Source organism: Homalodisca vitripennis, chromosome X, assembly GCF_021130785.1.
Source record: "Homalodisca vitripennis isolate AUS2020 chromosome X, UT_GWSS_2.1, whole genome shotgun sequence".
Lineage (NCBI taxonomy): Eukaryota > Metazoa > Arthropoda > Insecta > Hemiptera > Cicadellidae > Homalodisca > Homalodisca vitripennis.
In genome coordinates, this window is record NC_060215.1 from 47361878 (window position 1) to 47383759 (window position 21882).

Consider the following 21882-nt stretch of genomic DNA (forward strand, 5'->3'; position numbering starts at 1 on the left):
ATTAAATTTTAAAAAATTTGAAACTTCTGTACGAACAATAAAGAAAGGCGCTCAAAAAGTTTTATTTGGTACCATGGTTTTACACGGATGATAAAGTTTCGTGGATTTAACTAAAATTATACCTAATTATGATTTTCTATTCCCAATTTTGTAACTTTGAAATCTAGTTGCAATACATAATCATTTTTAATCGTTTCCAACAAACTTAATCACATTATCTATAAATTAACCATGTAATGCACTGCAAAACATCCACAAACAGAGAAAAAACTTAAGTTATTGAAGGAAAAACTATGGTGCTTTGAGTTTTTAATCAATAAGGAAGAATATATAATCAATAGATAAACATGTTTCAGGTGTTCAATAATACACAATCCTCTGTTAAAATCATTTATCTTCTAAGTTTCATATTCACGTAAGTGCAAAATCTGGTGCTGTTCTATTAGTAAATCGTCACAGTGGTAAGTTGGAAGCTCTATGGTAATGGCAACCATACGAGTGTAACATATTACTGAGCCTTGCGACACCCTGGGCTTACCAGTTACTTTTAACAACACTAAGGATTTGCTGAACAATTAATTAGTCAAAGGGACAAATTATATCAATTCATATTCCTTCGAAGGCTTCTTGTAATAGTGACGTTATACGTCATGCTTTGACTATGTAAAGAAAACAGGTTTTCTGAGTGTAAATAAATGAATTATATAAAGGAACACAGTTACAAGCCCTTCTCGACATATTCTAAATTAAGTTAGCAATGTCTTGTTATGAGAGAGGATGGGTCATATTTCGGTTTCTTGGCTCACAAGATGTGGAGGCTCTTGTCAAGGATTGAATAGATTCCCTGGAATTTTGGATTTTAAGATTTTAGGAATCTAGTGTGGCCTTCCTCTTATTCAGACCCATGTATAGTTATAGCCAGTCAATGATTTTCAGTAAAAGTGTTCCAATACTTTGGGATTTTGTTCTACATATACAGATGAACAACAAAGTTTATATGAAGATATGTCCTAAAACCTTTAGTTTTCCGTCTATCTGTCTGTATGTGTTTTAACCAATTTCTTTTGAACCAGTAAATAAACAGTTATGAAACTTGAGAATGTTATTAAAATGTGGGAGACCTTATTGAAAATAAAATATTAACACAATTATTTAATCAATTTAAAAATGGTAGATTTTTTCACTTTTGAGTTATTTTCATGGAATAATTTAAACATCCGCCAATTTGGGACGGATAAAAGGATGTTGTTACTATTAGATATTTTTAAACATCTACCAAACTCTATCATAATTCTTAAGTTTCATAATTCAATTCTTGTTTTCCTAGTTCAAAAGATATATTTCTTTTTACAAAAAACACATACAGACAAATAGACGGAAAACTAAAGGTTTTAAGACATACCTTCATATGAACTTTGTTGCTCATTTGTATGTGTAGAACGAAATCCAAAAGTGTTGGAACTGAACACTATGTATACGGCAATGACAATGCGGCATTTTTTCGCCAACACATTCCAAGCGCATACACATCACGTACATTTTATTTCCTCTAAATAACATAATATCATATTGGTAATAATTTCTTATTTAATTATCCCTTATTTTAAAGTATGGTTGATTCATTATCATAATTTAAATTATTAATATATAGATTACCTGTATTAGATATGATACCTGGGGTACATTGATATACTTTAATTACCATATATATTCATTTAATATAACAAAATTTACTATCAATTGTGATCATTTCACACTTCTTTCAGTGTTATCTATATCCATACAGAGAAGAAAAATAACAATGATACTTTCTCATGATTCAAGACAAATAAAATAGTCATGCATTAAATAATTCCTGTACTATATTTATTTACCGAAAAATCTTGAAATAAAATATCTTTAATTTGAATTAATTTAATGTTTTTATATTTTCGGAGCGATGGAAGCGGTCGACTATATGTCGTAAGTAATGTCGTTGAGAAAACTTGAGTGAGATGATCCTAGTTGTCGGAGCTATTGAACGTCTTCCTGCAGATATTAAAGGCAGTGACAACTGAAAGGCTTCTTTATGAACACTTCACATGAACTTCGGTTTATGAATATTTGGTTCTAACTAATTCTTCAGTGTATGAGTATTATGCTACTTATGTATAAAACTAGACACGTTTGTAATTATTGTCCAAATGAAATTATTTTGCAATACAATTAAGGTAATTCTGTAAATAGCTCTCGCATTAAAAGAAAAATAATTATTTAACGGAGTTCCCAGGGTAAATAATTTAATCCTTGATAGTACTAGACGAGTTGTAAAATGTAAACAGCGCGCCCAAATGAGTTAACAAAAGAAAAATTTATGATTCACGTATCACGTTGTGAGAATTATAAAGCAAATTAAATTATAACAAAAAATAATATAGTATTTACATAGTCAGAGATATTTGTGTCAAAACATACCTCTGATAGCGTAACAAACAGCAACACATCAAGACGAACGACATTAACTAAATAATAAATAACAACAAACAAACAGAAAACATAGACAAATAATAACAGAAAATGGAGAAACCATCTGCTACATTTATCTGTTGTTATCGGTTTGTTTGTTGTTATTTGAAATAACAATCTTTTATTAACTGTATGTTTGTGGTTATTTGACATAACAAGTTTTTATTGTCTGTATGTTTACTGCTATCTACTTGGATTGCTGTTTATATTAATGTTTGGGGTTTAAAACCCCAAAGTAAAAAAAAAACTAACCAAATCCATATAACATTAATAAAACTGAGTATACGTTGTAATAAGAACCCAAATGTAAACGGTAAAAAAGTCCAGCTGCGATTAAGTTTTCATTTCCGATTGTGGTCGTACGGATAATGTAAAAAAAATAAATATGCTTTATAATTTGTAATAAATAAACTTCAAAGAAACTTTTTAAACGTGTTGCGCCAAAAACTAGTGGTTTATTAAAACATTATATTATAAATTATTCCCTACTCTTTAATTTGAACCTGCACCAGGATATCCTGGGACTTATCTGGAAGTTATAATATATATATGAAGAATATAGACTACGAAACTACGGGTAAAATGTAATTTTACGTTTCATTTTAAAAAAGTTTCTTATTGGATTTTGTATCATTTTATAAATATACACAAAAAGCTACTTTCAACATATCGGTAAAGGTACTGTACCGTATCTAACGTATAGAGCACAAGCAGTTAATTAAATTTAAAATATGTTTGTTTTTTTCAATATCATAATTTTAAAAACAAAACACCTAATAAATAAATATTAAATAAATTCAGTATATTGCTAACTCTTTCTCTTTATCTTTGGTTTCACCAAAATATATTACATAGTTTTATAAAAAGCTTGTTTTTTTACAAAGTGACATGCAATCATTCAATAGCCAAATTTAAAAAATCACCTGTTCTCTAAAACTTTTAGTAATATTCAAATAAAACTAAAGAAATATAAATTTAACTCTATACTTAAAATTCGTGCAAGTCCTACAATTATACAAGCATAAAACTTAAAAATGAAAAACCTATTCTGTTTAAGATAAAGTCGTTACACATGCTTTGACTGGCAATAAAACTAAAACATTATAATATATTTTATGTTCATATTAATAAATTTCATCATGCAATAAGTTTATAAAATAAACTATTAACATCGCTTTCATGAAGCATCTATGTAATGTGCCATATAGATATGATGTACTAAGGTACCACACCTTAACTGGATTCAAAATTGAACGTCCTCGTATATTATATTAAGTTGTAATGACTAACAAGCATTAACGATTACTCAGTATCTTTCACCGTTAACTATTCTTTCAATAAAACAAACTACTTTCTTGTTCTTTCTCATTTCAAACTTCACAAATTGATTTACGTACTCCCCAACAGAGGCTGCAGATCTGAAATGAAAAATATGAAATTAATTTAAAACCAGTAGACTTTATTAGGACTTACTAGTTTAGATTTTAAAATTTATCATTTATATAAAACAAAAAATCTACTGAAATGGGAATTCAAAAGCAAAATAAAAGACTTACGCTTGTAGAGACAAGACCTTTTCATTAGAACATGTGAACTAATCTTCACATGAAATTACTAAAGAGTCGTGGGGAAAAGAGGAATGAGGACGTAGGTCACAGCCATGGGACAGAAGAAAGGTACAAGCGATACCAATTGTTTCAACAATGTTCATCCAAATCAGCTGTCTCTAATCTCTCTCCCGCGTTAGACCTGTCTGACCTTCTGCCTGCAATAAACTCACGAAATCTGTTTAATTACTTCTAAAGAAACTAACAAAATTTCCCTTGAAGTAATACTTAGTTATAATACTTCCTCTTTACTGCCTACTTTCGGTTAAAAAGAGCCTAATGCCTCCGCCATTACACATTAACTAATTAAATAAAACAGGTAAAGTACCTTCACTTATCAATTTGATTTAAATGTTGTTATTTGGGTCAGTAATAAAATACTTGAAGTATTCATTATGATATGAGACTCAAGCCAGTGTTACAAAAGCTATCTCGCAGAGTAGACTACCTAAAAATAGTTTTAACCAGGGGTGGTCTAAACATCCAGCACAAAAAAGATGTAAGAAATAAAAATTTCATAATGACTGTGTATTATTTTCATTAAAATACAGACGAATAAATTTCAAATATTATATTATTCTGATCATTGGTAGTAGTCATTGGTATCAAGGGGGCCGGTTACCCGAAATGCCTCTTAACTGTCAATTACTAATATTACATTTCAAGACAAAACTTTACATTTCATGCATTTTATGTTTTCAAAACTAGAATAAAACAAAACATAGAATTTGGAGTGTTGGATTGTAATTGATTACTTCTGTCCATTGACAAGACAGGAATGAATATCTGCTCCGATCGGTTCAGTGGTGAGCAAAATCAGTAAGATAGTCTGGCCAGCACCAGTTATCATAATTATTAGGAAGTTATAAAAGTCTTAATTTTGACTTGTATGTTGAATTATTGAGTCCAAGACCACCTTTATTTATTATCAGAGATATCTTGATATGAGTATTATAGAGCTTTGTGATAAATAGTTAACGTTTACCTTGGAACTGTTAGTTTAGAAAAAATTACACAGTCTAATATTGCATGGATTAAAAAAACTACAGTTGAAATTCTATTGGGGGGGGGGGGTTATATTCAAGACTCCCATGTAGAAGAATAATTTTCGTTTACAAAGTTATTTTATTTAAATTTGCATACTTCCAAAACATCCTTCACATTAATACCGTAGATTTTTTTACGTAGAGGTGATGTACTCCCTTCCATGAAAATGAAATTATGTCTTTGAACCCTCTCAATGCTGAAATCCTGGCTATGCTACAAATTCTGGCTTTAGAGTTAAATTCCTAGTTTTTGTAGATTTTCTTGTTAAAAACATACAACTATATTTTAAACTATTCATCGATTAGTTACATGTGATCAATTAAGTAGGATTTAGTTAAATAATATAACTATTACATATATAACAGATGTATTTAACTAATGTACAAACTTAGCAATAAATTGGCAATATTTTTGCTCTTCGTTGTCAATTATACCATGCATCTCTTTATTGTACACGGGGAAGAGAAATATAAATTTATGTGACACGGAATCGCATATAAAAGTACAAGATGAGAAAAGAGTGGGCCGTGTTATAAGAAAAGTAATTAAGGTCGGAACAACAGGGGTAAGCCACTAGGCCTCTAGCATGCCGTATAAACCCTCCCATAAACAGTGAGCCGCAGTTGTGGCTTGATGAAAACATAAACACTTGTGAACGATGCGGTCGGCTCGGCTGTGACATTATAGCAGAACCGAATGGTGAATTGGCTCCCTGGAATATACGTGATTATATGATGAAATACAGGAGCATAATATTAGCGTGCCGTTAATGTTGTTAATCCTCCATTATTGCAGCCAAGCTTTATTACATCGATCCCTGTCTATATGATATGAAATGTGTTCATTTACGAACAAGTAATTCCGCGAACAGAGAATTTGTTACACAACGATTTGAGGGCTAAATATTTAACTTAATAACAGATTAAATATCATCTAAAACAAAAATTAATTATTTTTGTTTACAGCTTAAATAAATTCTATGAACTATAGGAGATGTTTTGAAGTAAATATTTTCAAGATGTACTAAACCCGCAGACGAGGCTAAAACTAGTATTTTGCAGTAGCCATAAAACAGTTATTTATTTATTTACATTCCAACCAGTAACCAGGACCAATTTACAGTAACTCATATACATGAAGTCAATATTACTTGCAGACTGATAATAGCATTGAATCCCTATCTTAAACTACACGCACTTAAATAAGTATATTAGTGACAAACAGATAGATAAGGATGTGGGATTTAAAGCAATAAAATTAATAATATACATAAATAATTAATTAACAAAATGCAATAAATATTATTTAATAAATTTAATAACAATATAACACAAGGAAAGTAAAGCAATGACATTAAGAATAAGCGGCCGAATAAGCAGAACAACCAAAACAAATTTGGTTGAAAGACGAACAGACTGCTATAACAGAACACGGTAGAAAAAAGTGCAAGTTTGGTGTCTGAGTTCTGTTTTCTTGAACGGATTGAAGAGCCTGCATTTTACCCTGAATAGTCTGGGCACTGTCAATGCTGGTGCTGATAATATTACCGAGCCTGAGCATTCTTGCCAGGGAGCTGTTGAAGTCACAGGCTCGTGTGTAACCCGGCTGGTACCCGAATTTCCACTTCAGCTAACATGGTAAGACAAACAACCAGTGCGTTTAAGAGTTTGTGGAGAAAGCCATTACTGATGTTCCATTTAACTTGGCGGTGCTGCAAACCTGTCTGACGCCAACGAATCTCATTAATTTCTTTTGAATGGTCTCGAGCTGAGCTACAAAGCCTCGGTGGTAAGGAGGCCAGACAGGACTTGTGTACTCCGGCAATTGACGAATGAGGGAATAGTATAGTATAGTGAATGCCAGGGGTTGCACCGAGGCAGGAACCCCAAACGGCGAGTTGCTCTATTGTACACGACGTCAACATTATCGTCAAAAATGGATATCTATATGAAAGATAACACCTAGAACTCTGACTAGTGACACTTTTTCCAATGGCTTAACATATACACTGTAATTCATCGTTATTTCAGGGAAACTGGAAAGATATGGCATAAACTGTGCAGCTCTTACTTCTTTCCTCGTACCTCTCTGAAAGGAGTCAGGCGGTTTCACTAAGAAATAGAGAACAATATCAAGGGGGGTGAACGAGAGTTAGTTCAATCAAGGTTCCATACTTAGCCCTTGTATACATACATAAATGATCTTCCTTCTAATATGAACTCAAACTTTATTTGCTATGCTGCCCTGTCTTCTTGACGTGATATTCACAGAATAGACCCTATCATATTGTGACTTGAATAGACGGTTTAAGTCAAATAATCTTCACTTAAGTGAAGATAAAAGTAAGATAATGATTCTCTTACTAATTTTCTGTGATTTTTCGAGTTTCAGAGTACATGGTATCAGCCCATTAAGGTCCGCTCCTCTTCTTGGTGTTATCGTGGGTGTTAATCTCAACCGGTCTAAACATATTAATGCCCAATGCACAAAGTTGTCTTCAATTACTTTCGCTTTTAGAGTATTAATGCCTGTAGTTGGTAAATAAACTATCCTTCATATATGCCATGACTATGTGTACAGTAGGCTAAAATATACTATTGGATTCTAAGGGTCATCTAGTGAAATTTTAAGAGAGTATTTAGACTCCAAAAGTGTATTTGTCATGTGTTAATACTCTTGAATAACTTCATTAATTTCTAATATTTTCATCCCAGCGGCCCATTATGAACTCATCAACAGTGTAAAATGCCTTAGACACCAGGGAGTGTTTTAGTCGAGCCTTAAATTGATTGGGATCGTTAAATTTTTTTATGCCATCAGGGAGCCTTTTTTGTTTATATTATGTCAGGATCTGGTCATTGTGTTCACTGTAAGCCTGTTTTCAGCAACTGAATCTCCTCACTCTTCTATGTATCTAAATATTTGAAGTTTAACTTTCTTTAAAAATAACGGCCATTTCTTACAGGAAATACCTTTAACTATCAGCGCAATACGCACCATAGGGTAATATAGTATAACCGATCCATAGATTGACACTTGTTGATAAAGACATGCACTATTCAGATCTGCGGCCCCCTAAAGCGCTTCCTCGGCACCTGAAAAACCTATCTAGCTCAAAATATTTTCTAAAAAAAGTTCAAATCATTTTGCTGGAGAGATGTTTATATACTGTAGAAGAATTCCAGTTTGATTTTACCAATACGTAAATTATATTAAGTGACCTTATTGGGTTGAATTATGTGACTTATTTCATATAGCATTTTGTTATTACCAAAATAAAATACTTCTGATACTGATGTATTGGTGCAACCAGTGTTCTGATTCTGTCAAAGGTCACGATAAAACACTTGGAGGTGATATTATTTATTGTTTAATACAATAATAGTCCGACAGACTTCGGAAGAAGTGAACGCCTGCATTTTACCGCGCGATTACTTCCAGACATTTCCGTAGTAGGAGTGCGACTTGATAATATTACAGGCGCTTGGAAATTTTGTGAAGAATCGTATGGGAAGCCAAAAACTCAGTAAATTTCCCGATAAATACTGTTCCTAAAAATATAGATGCAATATTTAGCTAATATTAGTTCTCCTTGCAGTACTGTAAGGCCTTGAAAGCCAAGAACTCCAAGTCTAAAAACCACTTTTAGATTGTTTTAAGAAAGCGACATAAATAATTGAACAAACTATGTAAACTCTTTCTTAAGGATATCGCCGATTCTAAACCGTACCGTCAATACCCCCGCCTACAGTGAGAAAAGAAAATCAGCCCAACAAACAGTAAATACTGAGTATTGCATTCTAGCGTAATGTTTATTTTTCGTAAGATCTAACGCGAATTTGTATTTTATGTTATTTTGACGTCATGTTTAAAACACTGAAAGATAGGTGCTTTATTATAATATATCGTAATAAATATAAATATAATAATACTATAACCTACATTGTTGTTAAGCTTCTTCACATGTAGTTCAGCTACGTTTCAGCAACAGTTTATACACACTATTTAAGCAACTAAAATGTAATTACCTAAGTATTAATTATTTATTAGGCAATTTATAAAATAATTTAGAATAAAATTATTAATTATTTCCGGGCAATGCAATCACGAACCTTCTGAATTATGGGCACAAGATTTCTTTATTGTTCCTGTTGAAACATATTGAAAATTATAAACCACAGTGGTAAAAAAGATATTACGGTACGAAGAATAAGGTTTTAATAGCTGAATGTTTAAATATAGCTATACACAAGTAAGCTGAAACTATTCTGTTCTGAAACTATTTTGTTTGTTTGAAGCAGTTTTGAATTTTTATCCTATTAATTGCAATCATACATTTCTACAAGCCAGCACATTCCCTCCAAAACATTCCCAATATTCCGTAAAGTTTATATAATTATTTGTGTTTTTACTTAGTTCAGACTAAAAATATTATTTACCAAACAAGAACAATATGATACACAAAAAGGATTCTTTTGAAGTAGTTGATTAATTCAGATTGGGAACTAAAATTCCTAGTTCACGCTGACCTCTATGTTATAAATGTATCATAGTTTTTAATATCTACATTTAAACATATGTAAACACTTTACTTAATTGTCAACACCAATGAAGTAAAGATTATAACGTGTAGAAAATGTGTTCAAAATCGTCGGTTTTTGATTTGAGTTAGAGATGGTTCAGGTTCCAATCTTATCTCAGACCGTAGAAAACTCTGTCATTACTGTCGACCTTGTATTGTAAAAACTCTCCTTTAACTCTCTTTTATAAATTCTTCGCACAGGCTCGAGCCAGAGGAGACGGGAAAAACCAAATTTACAAATACACCGGTATTTCCTAAAAATAAGAAAGGTAAAAATTTGTAAGAAATCTATTATTGTACACATATTTAAAAATAAGGCAAATAAAAGAGGCTATGATTTTTTTTAATTGTCATTATTAAACTTTATTTTCTTTATAAATCCAGTTCGCCGTTTATAACACTATAAAATATTTAAAACTTAGATATTTAGAATTTAGAGATACAAATAATTTAGGGATCTATGTTTAAATTATTTCTAAGTATGATAAGTGTATATAACTTCTAATGCTAGGACGCACACTGCTATTACTATTCCCGTTGTTCCGAAGTCGGTAAATGACTTGTGTCGCAGAGAAGGTGTTAAAAGAGGTTTTAAAACTGCACTATAAAGAGGTTTTATTAGACATGAAATACATTCCACATTTCTATTTGAAGGTTTAGAGATAAAATATACTAATTTTATGTATATGTTTGGTAGGAGAATCTTGAAGGCTGGGGTATTTATCTAAAATGTATAAAAATGTGGTGAATTTTTTTAAAGTACTAAGCCAGTTCAGAGATATAGTATAGGTTTCTGTGTTTATTGAACACCTCTTAATAGTGTCATAATTATCTACCTATTAGTTTCTTCCGTATTATTAGTCGTGAAATACACGTCATTGATAGGCGATACGAATAAAGTTTTACATTAGATGGCATCAAAAACCAGGTTTCACTTTAAAAAATAAGATTAGAATAGATTAGAAAATGTGAGTTAGAATACTTGTTGGACTACCAGGTTAACTAAACATTATCATCAGGTTAACATTAAATAAGGCATTACCTAAATCCGGTAACAAGGAAAATACTGAAGAGGAGGATGGATTTGAAGTTTACAGTAGAAAGAGAAATCGCAAACTTAATAACGGCAACGTGGCCAGACGGCAAAACATGCCTTTTATTGGAACAGGTAAAACTGACGGGAACAACTTCGGAGCTGTATCCAAAACCAAGTGGATTTTTGCATCTCGATTTGAGACGAACACTGATAAGCAAGCAGTGGAGGAATATGTTGGTAAATTGTGTGAAGGGAAACCATTAGTATGTGAGAAACTGAAGACTAGGTATCCTACATACAAGTCATTTAAGGTAGGCTTTCCTTTACGGTTTTCTAGTATAGTTATGGACAGTGATAAATGGCCCGAGGGTATTTTAATAAATAACTTCATCCTATCAAAGAGAGGTTTGAGGCCAATTGAAGAAGTAAATGGGCCTCAAACCGTGCCTAAGGAAAAAAAACTATCCTTAGACTCCATCTGTCATAGGGGAGTGGAGTCAGTATTTAACAACCGTAGCAGTAGGCCTAGCCTTAAATTAATGTTTTTAAATTGTAGATCAATTGTGAATAAAGTGGAAATTTTAGAGACACTCTTGTACAAACAAAAATCAGAGCTGGTGTGTGTGTGTAGCAGAATCGTGGTTAGATAATGAAAAAAATAAATATTTTAAAATTGCAAACTATACTCCAGTTACTAATTTTTGTAGATCAAATAAAAACGGTGGTGGTGTTGCTATCTATATGCGAACAGACTGTACTCTCAAGACCAGTCTCATAAATAAACTTAATACGTTGTCAGTTGAGGATATATTTGAGTGTTGCGGAATTATCGTAACATGTGACGAATTTAAATTTGTTCTAATAAATGTATATAGGCCACCCTACAAGGCTAATTACTTACAGTTCATGGAACTCCTAGAAGACACGTTCAACACGGTTAAGAATGATTACTGTGATTTTCCAATTGTGGTGTGTGGTGACCTAAATGTCGATAATCTAGAGGATAACCTAGAAAAAGAGTATCTTAAGCTCGGTTTTACACTATGTAGCTGGAGAGTAAACATTGATTGTAATCAAAACGTCATTTAGTTCATGTTTAATACAACGGAAGTAAAAACAGTCTTTCAACGTCGTCGTCGGTGTTGTTGTCGAACAAATTGGAGACACGTCCACCCAACACAGAACTTGCAACCGGAGCGAGGTCCTGACACAGAGCTATGTCCACATTCAGATCTTGGACCAGAGTACATGTTTTGTATTTTTCTGATCTCCAAATGGTACAAAAATTTGGGTTGATTTCATGTTTAGCCTCTTCTTGTAACATTTTATCACCAAGCCCCCTTATCTCGTTTGCTACGTGCTTACCATACACATCAAATTCGTCGTCGTCTTGTGATTTCTCCAAGGTTGAAGAGATTTTTTTCATTGCGTGGTAGGCCTCTTCTACCATTTGCGACGGTTTCTTCCTTTTGGATCCTGGTTTGGCGGGTTGTTTCAAAATAGGTTGCTCCACCACTTCCGTTGATTTTGAAATGGCCTGCCGGGTGACTGATCGGAGTTGATGCTTGTTTTCATCCTCTTCTTGTAAACTGAAAATAAAAAAAAATATATAACACACTATAAAGTAAAAGCTAGCTAGGCTCTTAAAAACTGTTAATAAGAGAATATTATTTTTTTTTTTTTTTTTTTTTATGTAAATAAACATATATACATATGTAATAATTTTAAATTTTTTGAAATAATATAAAAAACTGATGACAACGTTTATTTCCAGACGCCAGAATCTGAAGAAGAGTGGCTGAAACGAATATGAGTAACGAATATGAAAACCAGATGGAATTTCCCACATTGCTTGGGTAGTATGGACGGGAAACATGTCATGCTGCAGGCTCCCATACATAGTGGCAGTGACTTCTACAATTATAAGGGATTTTTCAGTATTGTTTTGTTTGCAGTAGTCGATGCAGACTATTGTTTCACGTACGTTGCAGTAGGGTTCCAAGGTAGACTGTCTGATGGAGGAGTGTTTGGGCATACAACATTTAAGGAATGTATGGAAAAAGTCTAGACTTAACGCATCAAAAACCACGTAACCTTCCTGGTGGCACGTACCCAGTTCCTTTCGTTTTGCTTGCAGACGACGCATTCCCCTTGAAACCGTGGCTAATGAAACCGTATGCAGGTACACATGAAAAAGGGTTCAAATAAACGATTATACAACTATCGTTTATCAAGGGGTAGGGAGGGTGGTTGAGAATGCCTTTGGCATCCTTTCATGTGTGTTTCGGGTTTTTAAGGAAACCAATTTTACTTGAACCCGAAAAGGCGGGAAATATTGTACTAGCTGCAACGCATCTTCACAACTATCTGAGGAAAAGTGAATCGTCAAATGCCACATACACACCAGCTAACACTTTTGACGTTGAAAATATTTGTAACGCGTGAGCTTATACCAGGACAATGGAGATTAGAAGGCATGCCTACAGGAACTTTACTACGCCTTAAACGAGTCCCAAAAAAACCGTCATTGTTGGCTGCTGAAATTAGGGAAGAATTCGCACGCTACTTTACTAGTAGCGAAGGATCTGTTCCATGGCAAAATGAATATGCGTAAAGGGAAAACTAAAAATGCGGATTAACAAGTAAAAGTAATTTAATTATATGAACAAGAATATGCCATTGTGATGATTTCTTTTTTAGTTGTAATTAAAGATTTACGTTGATTCTATGGTTTTTGTTGCTTAATTTATTTCCAAAACAGTGATGAGGTAAATTAAAGAATGATATGAATAGTAAATGTATTTGTTGAAAAACAATACATAAAGTTATTAGTATAAACGTAAAGAGATCATTTTATTTAATCCACATTAAGCATCTACTTCAATATGCAGGGTTTGAAAAAGAAAAAAAAATTAATATACAGGTGACGTAATATACGTTGTACTTTTCAAGATTTTAAACAAATGTAATGATTGTTTATAACTTTTCTAAGAAATTAATTCTTGGGTATTTAGCTTAGTAAATAGTGTAGTATTTGTAGGAGTTAAGGAGTAACTGTAGCCTATATACTGAAATCCACTTACCAAGCTATCCTCATTGTCATCTGTTGTCCGCCCGGTCTGGCAGTAGCTTCTTGGCGTACATTTGTCCTTCAAAAATGCGAACATGTTGAAATACGGCCATTTCGGGTTCCCTTCTGCTCCCGCATCACTTTTACCCTTCTTACTGTTGCGTTTGGTATTGGCCTATAAGGCATCACATCTTCTTTTCTACTTCAGACCTCTCCAGTTTTCATAGCTAACGCAATTTCGTTTCACGCGTCGTGTTTCTTGTTGCGATTTTTATAGTCGGCACTTTTAGCGTCCCATAACACCGGGTAGTCCCTAAATAGTTCTATCAACTTTATAATGTTGTCTTTACTCCAGTCGAATTCACTCAAAAGATTCTCCATTACTGCACAATCGTACACGCACAAAAGAACATGCGAACACAGCCTGCAACAAGAAGCACTCTGACTACAAAATGAGTAGATCACAGTAAAAAAACATGTGACATCAAAGATGCCGCGGCAGCCTCTAGGGAGGGGGGCAGCTACATCTAGCTCTGCTAAAACAAAAATGCACGTGTAGCAGAGCTAGATATAGCTCAGAATCCCTTTGATGTTTACCGGTGATGTTTATCACCGACACTTTTGGATAGCACGTTTTCTGCTATATAGCAGAGAATATAGGCTTAAATTTGCTATATAGCCGGGCTATATAGCAAATCCCCAGTGTCACTTTTTGTACTTGTTGCAGAGCTATATAGCTGTGCTACATGTAGCTCTGCTGTATAGCTCTGCTACATAGTTGTAAACCGAGCTTTACTGATATCTCACAATCGAGTAACCTTCATGTTACCTTCAAAGCCCTACGAGGATTGATCAGGTTTCGAACAGACAAATTCAACTCGATTACTTTATCACAAATTTGCAAAGTCGCTCTTATTCTGTAGATGTGCTGCCACCACTTCTTTCTGACCACAGTATTATAGTTTTTAGCCTAAATCTAAATTCTGCTAGTATAATTAAGAAAATCGAGAAGAGGAAAGTAACAAAACCTAACCTAACCACATTTGAATATTTGATGTCCAAGCAATGCTGGCCTGTATATAGTAATAATATGAACTTAAGTGTTGACGATCCATTTGATGACTTCTACTCCACTTTTATATATATGTTTGAGGTATGTTTTCCTAAGGTAATTTTTAGCTGTAAGAATAACTCACATGTTAAATGGATAACCCAAGAGGTTATTGAATCGCAAGAGAACCTTAAAGAAATGTACTGGCGAACGCGTCATGAGGCGACTGAAAATTCCAAGCGTGAGTATCACAACGCTAAGAGCCAGCATAGTGCTTTGCTTACCAACGCTAAGAAACAGTTTTTTAAAACTAAAATCGAAAATGCCAAAAATATAAATAAGGAATCTTGGAATGTTGTAAAAAGTTTAACATGTGACGATATTGTAAATAGCTGTAATATTACACTTAAGGTTAATGACGAACCCATTACTAACCTAAGTAATGTTGCGAATATTTTAACGACTATTTTATCTCGGAATAAGAAAATTAACTGATGATAGATATTGTGAACCCATGATGATGTGGATTACCATCCATCTGCGGAGTACTTTCACCTCCAGCATACTAACGAACTAGAAGTTTTGGATATAATTGATAAGATTAGCTCTAAAAACAGTGCGGGTGTAGATGATATCCCATGTAATTTACTAAAAATGTGTAAAGACACGATTGCAAAGCCTCTCACTGAAATTATCAACAAATCATTCGATGAAGGTATATTTCCGAAGGGAATCAAAACATTTAAAGTTGTACCGATCCATAAAAATAGTGAGAAATACCTAGTAAAAAACTATAGGCCAGTTGCAGTTCAAACTGCCATCTCAAAAATTTTCGAATTGGTCTTCCTAAAACGATTAATTCCATTCTTGAACAGTAGAAATTTACTTAGCCCTAACCAATATGGATTTAGGAAGAATATATCTACTATCGATGCGATCCTTGATGTGGTAGTGAACTTGTACGACAACCTAGATGTGGTTGGGGAACAACTGTGCATATTTTATGACATGACCAAGGCCTTTGACCTCCTGTCACACCCTACACTGTTTAAAAAGCTAGTAACATTAGGAATTAAGGGTGCACCACTACATTGGATCATCTCATATCTGAAAGATTGAAGACAAGTTGTAAATATTAGACATTCAAGTCAAGATGGACACTAACCGCTCTGCTGTCTCACCTGCTATTAACACAGGGGTGCCACAAGGCTCAAATTTGGGCCCTGTGTTGTTCCTCCTTTATGTGAATGACTTGCCAGAATCTGTCGCCACCGGTGAAATCTGGATGTTTGCAGACGACGTCAGTCACTTGATTCATGATAAAGACATGGGACTTTTTCAAAACAAAGCACAAGATGGATTAAATGAAGTAAGTAAATGGTGCAAGCAGAACAAACTGTTACTAAACAGAGGAAAAACCAAGGCATTCAAATTTCACAACCGACCCCAACCCCTTACTTCGTTTAGAAGGATCAAGTATATGCATAGACAGAAGTATAAAATATCTGGGCATAACTATTGCCGATGACTTGAGATGGCAACACCACATCGAACAAATGTCAACTAAATTGTCAGCTGTATGCTTCATGGTCCGTCGTCTCCAGCCCTTAGTGGAAAAAGATATTCTAATGAAGGTTTACTTTGGATGTTTTCACAGCACTGTGAACTATGGCATCTTATTCTGGGGAAACAGTCCATCATCCCAACGGGTATTCCTCCTTCAAAAGAGAATTATAAGAACAATATGTAAGGTGCCATATCTGACCCACTGCAAACCTTTGTTTACTGAATTAAAAGTTCTTACAGTACCGGCACAATTTCATTCTTGAATCTGCACTAATAGTTCGAAGAAAGCCTGAAACATTCCAAAAAATTTAGAAATCCATAAATATGCTACCAGACAAAAAGAGAATATATATGTTCCTCAAGTTTAATCCAACTTAGCAAAGGAGAGCCCTAGGTTCATGAGTGGAAAAATGCACAACAAAGTGCCAGCTGAAATCAAGAAAATTGAAAATTATGAAAAATTCAACATTAAATTCAAAGAATATCTGCTGGAACGGCCATACTACTCTGTAGAAGAATACTTAGAATCGTGAAGAGGCCATTTCAATATGACGACCACGGCACAGAAGTGCTTCTAGTGGGATATCACCAAGTATCAAGTAACTTTGATTGAGCACTAAAATAATGCAGCGTTTAATACAGTTTACTGAGAGTCTACGAATGAGATAGATTTATAAAAAATATTATATTCTCTTCGCTAACGATAATTTTTCTAATTTAATAGGCACACATCATTCACATCTTAGAAGGTTATAATGACGTAGTGTACACACTAAGCTATGGTTATATTACGGTAATTCAATATCTAATTGGCGACCTATAGTGTTGGCCCAAAACACAACAAAATCTTACATCTACTGAAAACTGGAATCACAGCAGACTATGGGACCGCATCCAACGATAGTAGAGGCTGAGATTTACTACTTTTAAACAAACTGTCATACGAGTACATTAGAGCAGGGGTTCTCAACCAGGGGGCGCGGCCCCCTGTGGAGGCGTGGAAGATTTTCAAGGGAGGCGTCAGTGTGTTAGAATAATAGGAAAGTGTTAGGGAACACGGCTTGCAAGCGATCCTCCTGACTGCTTACATGTCAGTTTGTTTATTGTGTAGTTCTTGACGTTTGAATGGTTCCTTAGTATTGTACTGCAGTTTGTTGCACCAGTGAACGTAAAAAGTAAGAAAGACAAGCTGTTTAATGTACAACAACATACTAAAGGCCTAGTAAACAAGTGCAAAACGAATGACTGCATAGTGACTGATGATTGTATTAATATAGATTCATTTTCATTGAAAACCAAACTGTTGTTATGCAGGTGAACCCCAGAGAGTCGTGCAAAGACGCCTTCAGGAGTCTTGGATTACTGACTTTACCCTGTTACTTTATTTTAGAGGTTATCCTGTACTGTCGACTCAAATGTGAGTTGGAACCGGGCAGGGATGTCCACCAGTACGGGACTAGAGGCAGGGACAACTTCCGACTCGATCAGCACAGAACGACGGCTTATGGACGCTTACCGTCCCAAGTTGGTGTCAGGCTAATCAACAGGCTCCCTGATGGTATTACAAAAATGTAAACGATCCCAATCAATTTAAAGCTCGACTAAAACGCTTCCAGGTGTCAAAGGCATTTTACTCATAATGAGTTCATAATGGGCCGCTGGGATGAAAATATTAGAAATTAATGAAGTTATTTAAGAGTATTAACCCTGCGGTACTGGCGCCAAGTCTCACAGACCCACGCATGATATTTCTTAACTTTGATGTTAGGTTTTTGGGCCAAGCGCCACGTGCTGCCAAGTAGCTTCCTCTTTCCCTAGCTCAGTCATCCACCATTAGTCATCGTGGCAACATTTTTTACGTTAGCTGAGTATTAAGGTATTCGGGTCTGTCAGACTTGGCGCCAGTGCTAGTGTTTCAGAGTTTAAATTTGTAGTTCAATATACTTTTCTTGTTTTTTTTTAAGGTTTAGTGAGTGATTGAACCATAATTCTTTGTGAGTTTTATAGCCTATTAAATATATAATTGGGATACTATTAGTTTTTTTAAATAAACATGGCAAGTGAACAGGATCGTGAACGGATAAGAATCCTTTTAGATGAAAGTTTTAAAAACAGAGAAAGTGCATCGATAGAGGTATGTGATCATTTAGAGTGGAAGATCATTTAGAAGTATTTTCGGATAATACAGATACTGAACAAGAAGGTGAAGACAGTGAAAATGAGATGGAACATGATGAACAACCACTACCAAGAGTGCCATGTTACATCGGGAAAGATCGGACAACAAGGTGGAGAATGCATTGCCCTTCGACGCAGAGGGTAAGAACCCGCCAATCTAATATTGTTATTCATTTGCCAGGGGTTAAAGGGATTTCAAAAAATGCTAAATCTCCCTTTGAATGTTGGGAATTATTCTTTGGTGATGAATTGTTAAATAGTACTGTAGAAAATACAAATCTATACAAAGAAAAATACAGGCCTAACTACACTAGAGAAAGGTCATGTAGGCCAACCGATTTTGTTGAAATCAAAGCTCTTTTTGGCTTGCTTTATTTGGCAGGTTGTCTGAAAAGTAGCCGTTTGAACAGCAAAGATCTTTGGGACAGCAATGGAAAATGGTGTCGAGAGATTCTGGCTCACCATGTCAAAGGAACGGGTTTTGTTTCTACTCAAGCACCTTCGTTTTGATAATACTGATACTAGACAAGAAAGACAACTGTTTGATAATTTTGCACCCATCCGTAAAGTATTTGAAATATTCACTGAAAATTGCAGGAAGTGTTACACTGTAAGTGAGTATACAACAATAGATGAAATGCTCCTTGCCTTTAGAGGACGGAGCTCATTTAGGGTATATATGCCAAAAAACCAAGCAAGTATGGCCTCAAACTTTTTGCTTTGGTTGATGCAAAAACAAGGTACATATTGCATTGGGAGCCATACGTTTGTCAACAACAACAAGGACCTTTCAGGCAAGAGACAAATGCATATAGTGTAGTTTTAAGACTTATCACCCCGATATCTGGTACTGGAAGATGTGTCACTTGTGACAATTACTTTGTATCTTTTCCATTGATTAAAAAATGACAAGAAGATCACAGGCTTACAATCGTATGCACCGTTCAAAAGAACAAAAGAGAGCTTCCTGCAGAATTTGTGGAAACCAAAACACGCCCAGTATGTTCAAATTCGTTTGGTTATCAAGAAAATGTGACCATCTGCTCCTACGTGCCAACAAAGGGAAGAAATGTGATTCTGGCCTCCAGTATGCATTCGACGATACAATTGATGATTCTACCGGTGAACAATACAAGCCCGAAATTATAACATTTTACAACTCCACAAAGGGCGGTGTTGACAACCTAGATGAACTTTGTTCTCTGTATGATGTAGCAAGAAATACAAGGCGGTGGCCGATAGTGATACTGTTTGGTCTCATGAATGTGGCTGGTGTTAATTCACAAATCATATTCACTGCCAACAACATAGAAACTAAAATGGTGCGAAGGGAGTACTTGAAGGAATTAGCAGCATCATTGACAACCTAGAATATACAACGTCGATCTCTGGTGGCGAACCTCCCTCCAGAAGTTAGAAGCAGAAGGCAAGACGTTGCAGGTACATCTGTGCAGGTTGTAACAGCTGATCAAGTCCCAGAGGGCACCAGGAAAAGATGTTACATGTGCAGGAAGGACAGTAAGACAAAGTACCACTGCAAATATTGTCTCAAGTTCATTTGTCTAAGCCATGCAGAATTTTCATGTAAAAACTGTCCAATTCAAGAGTAAAAGTGGTGTAAAGGATTCAAAATCAAAGTTTCATTAGTATAGAAACAAAAATAATGTTATAAATAGTTATTATTGCAGATTATGCAGTTGTACATAACATTTAATATTTTATTTTCATTAAAAAATATTGATTTTGTTTTAACTCCTAAATAACTTATGTCTTTATACTTTTTCATAAATTTTGTAGTCAGTATAATAAATTCACTAAAAAAATAATGTTTATTTTCTTTTCCCCTCAAAACCATCATACGTTATAGCATAAAGATATTAAAAAGTAGTGAAAATATATTAGAAAATTTTTAAATTGGTCTGTGAGACTTGGCGCCAGTGCTCTGTAAAGTATATAGGGCGCCAGTACCGCAGGGTTAACACATAACCCGGTTCTGATATTGATAAATAAAGACCGAATGACATCTTTATGCTGTGTGCTTTATGACATACTGTGTTTATGAGAAATAGGCCTATAATTTATGATGGTTTTATTTTAAAGTTTTAATTAAAGTTTCAACTTAAATTCCATTTTATGACGAACGCAATGCCATTGTAACTATTGTTGATGCAATAAAGAGTATTATTATTATTAGTATTATTATTATTACTTCAATGCGTTACTGTTTTGAGTAATGATGCCATGCGGTCTAAGCGTTTAAAACCCTATTCTACTGATAGTTTTCGAATAAAAATCGAGAAAACTGTTGAAGATATACCTCTGCGAGTAATCATAAATAATTATCTGCGAGAATAGTTTAAAGACTGTATCACGGCATTTATAACATAAAAATTACATTGGACAGTATCTTGCAGACGTTTCCTCAAACGGTTCTCTTCTGGTTGGTTTAAACCTTCCAGTTGAACCCACAGTGGGTACAGCAAAAACCGATGTGTCACTTTTATCTGGGCAACCTTGTGGATGTCCAGGAGCGGCAAATCACTAACCGCAAATTTCGAGATTCTGGGGTGCAAGGGTTGATAAGTCAAATCTACTGCGGGAGATAACTGTTGGAGTTGGAGGGTTCGTTTCCTAAGAGTCCTTGCTATCCTAGACACAAGTGTGTACTACCCCCTGCCTGCTTTGACTGGAGAGGCTAGTACAGAGCTGGCTTTCTCTTCTTATGAGGGGACATGACTTGTCATTAGTGTTTTAAATTTTTCTTCATGCATCTCGACAGGAGGTGGCCCCTTATCCCCAACCTTACCTATTCAGAATATCCTGTCACTCCGGAAGCAGCGCAAAGATCCTTACAGGAGGACTAGGTGTAATTTTCTAAGCTTATTGTCCTACAAACATTGATAAAAAAAGTTTTGCAAATGTTAGGACAGAGAGCTAACAATGTACGTTGACAAGAATCGATATGGATGTACTTCCTGATCACATTTACGAATTGATATAAATGTAATTTTCAAGCATTGCAGAATTACAAAACATAGATGTTGAAGAATTTAGGTTTTTATTGTTTACCCGTAAGTTGCTTTGAAATCTGCAACTTTGTTAATACATTTTTCATCCACATAACTCTGTGAAGCTGGCTTTTCAACATTGACTTATCTAAAGTCAAAATATCGAGCATGACTGGGCGTCGAAAGTTACCTGCGATGTGCTTTTTCACAGTTACAACCAGGTAGTTTTAAA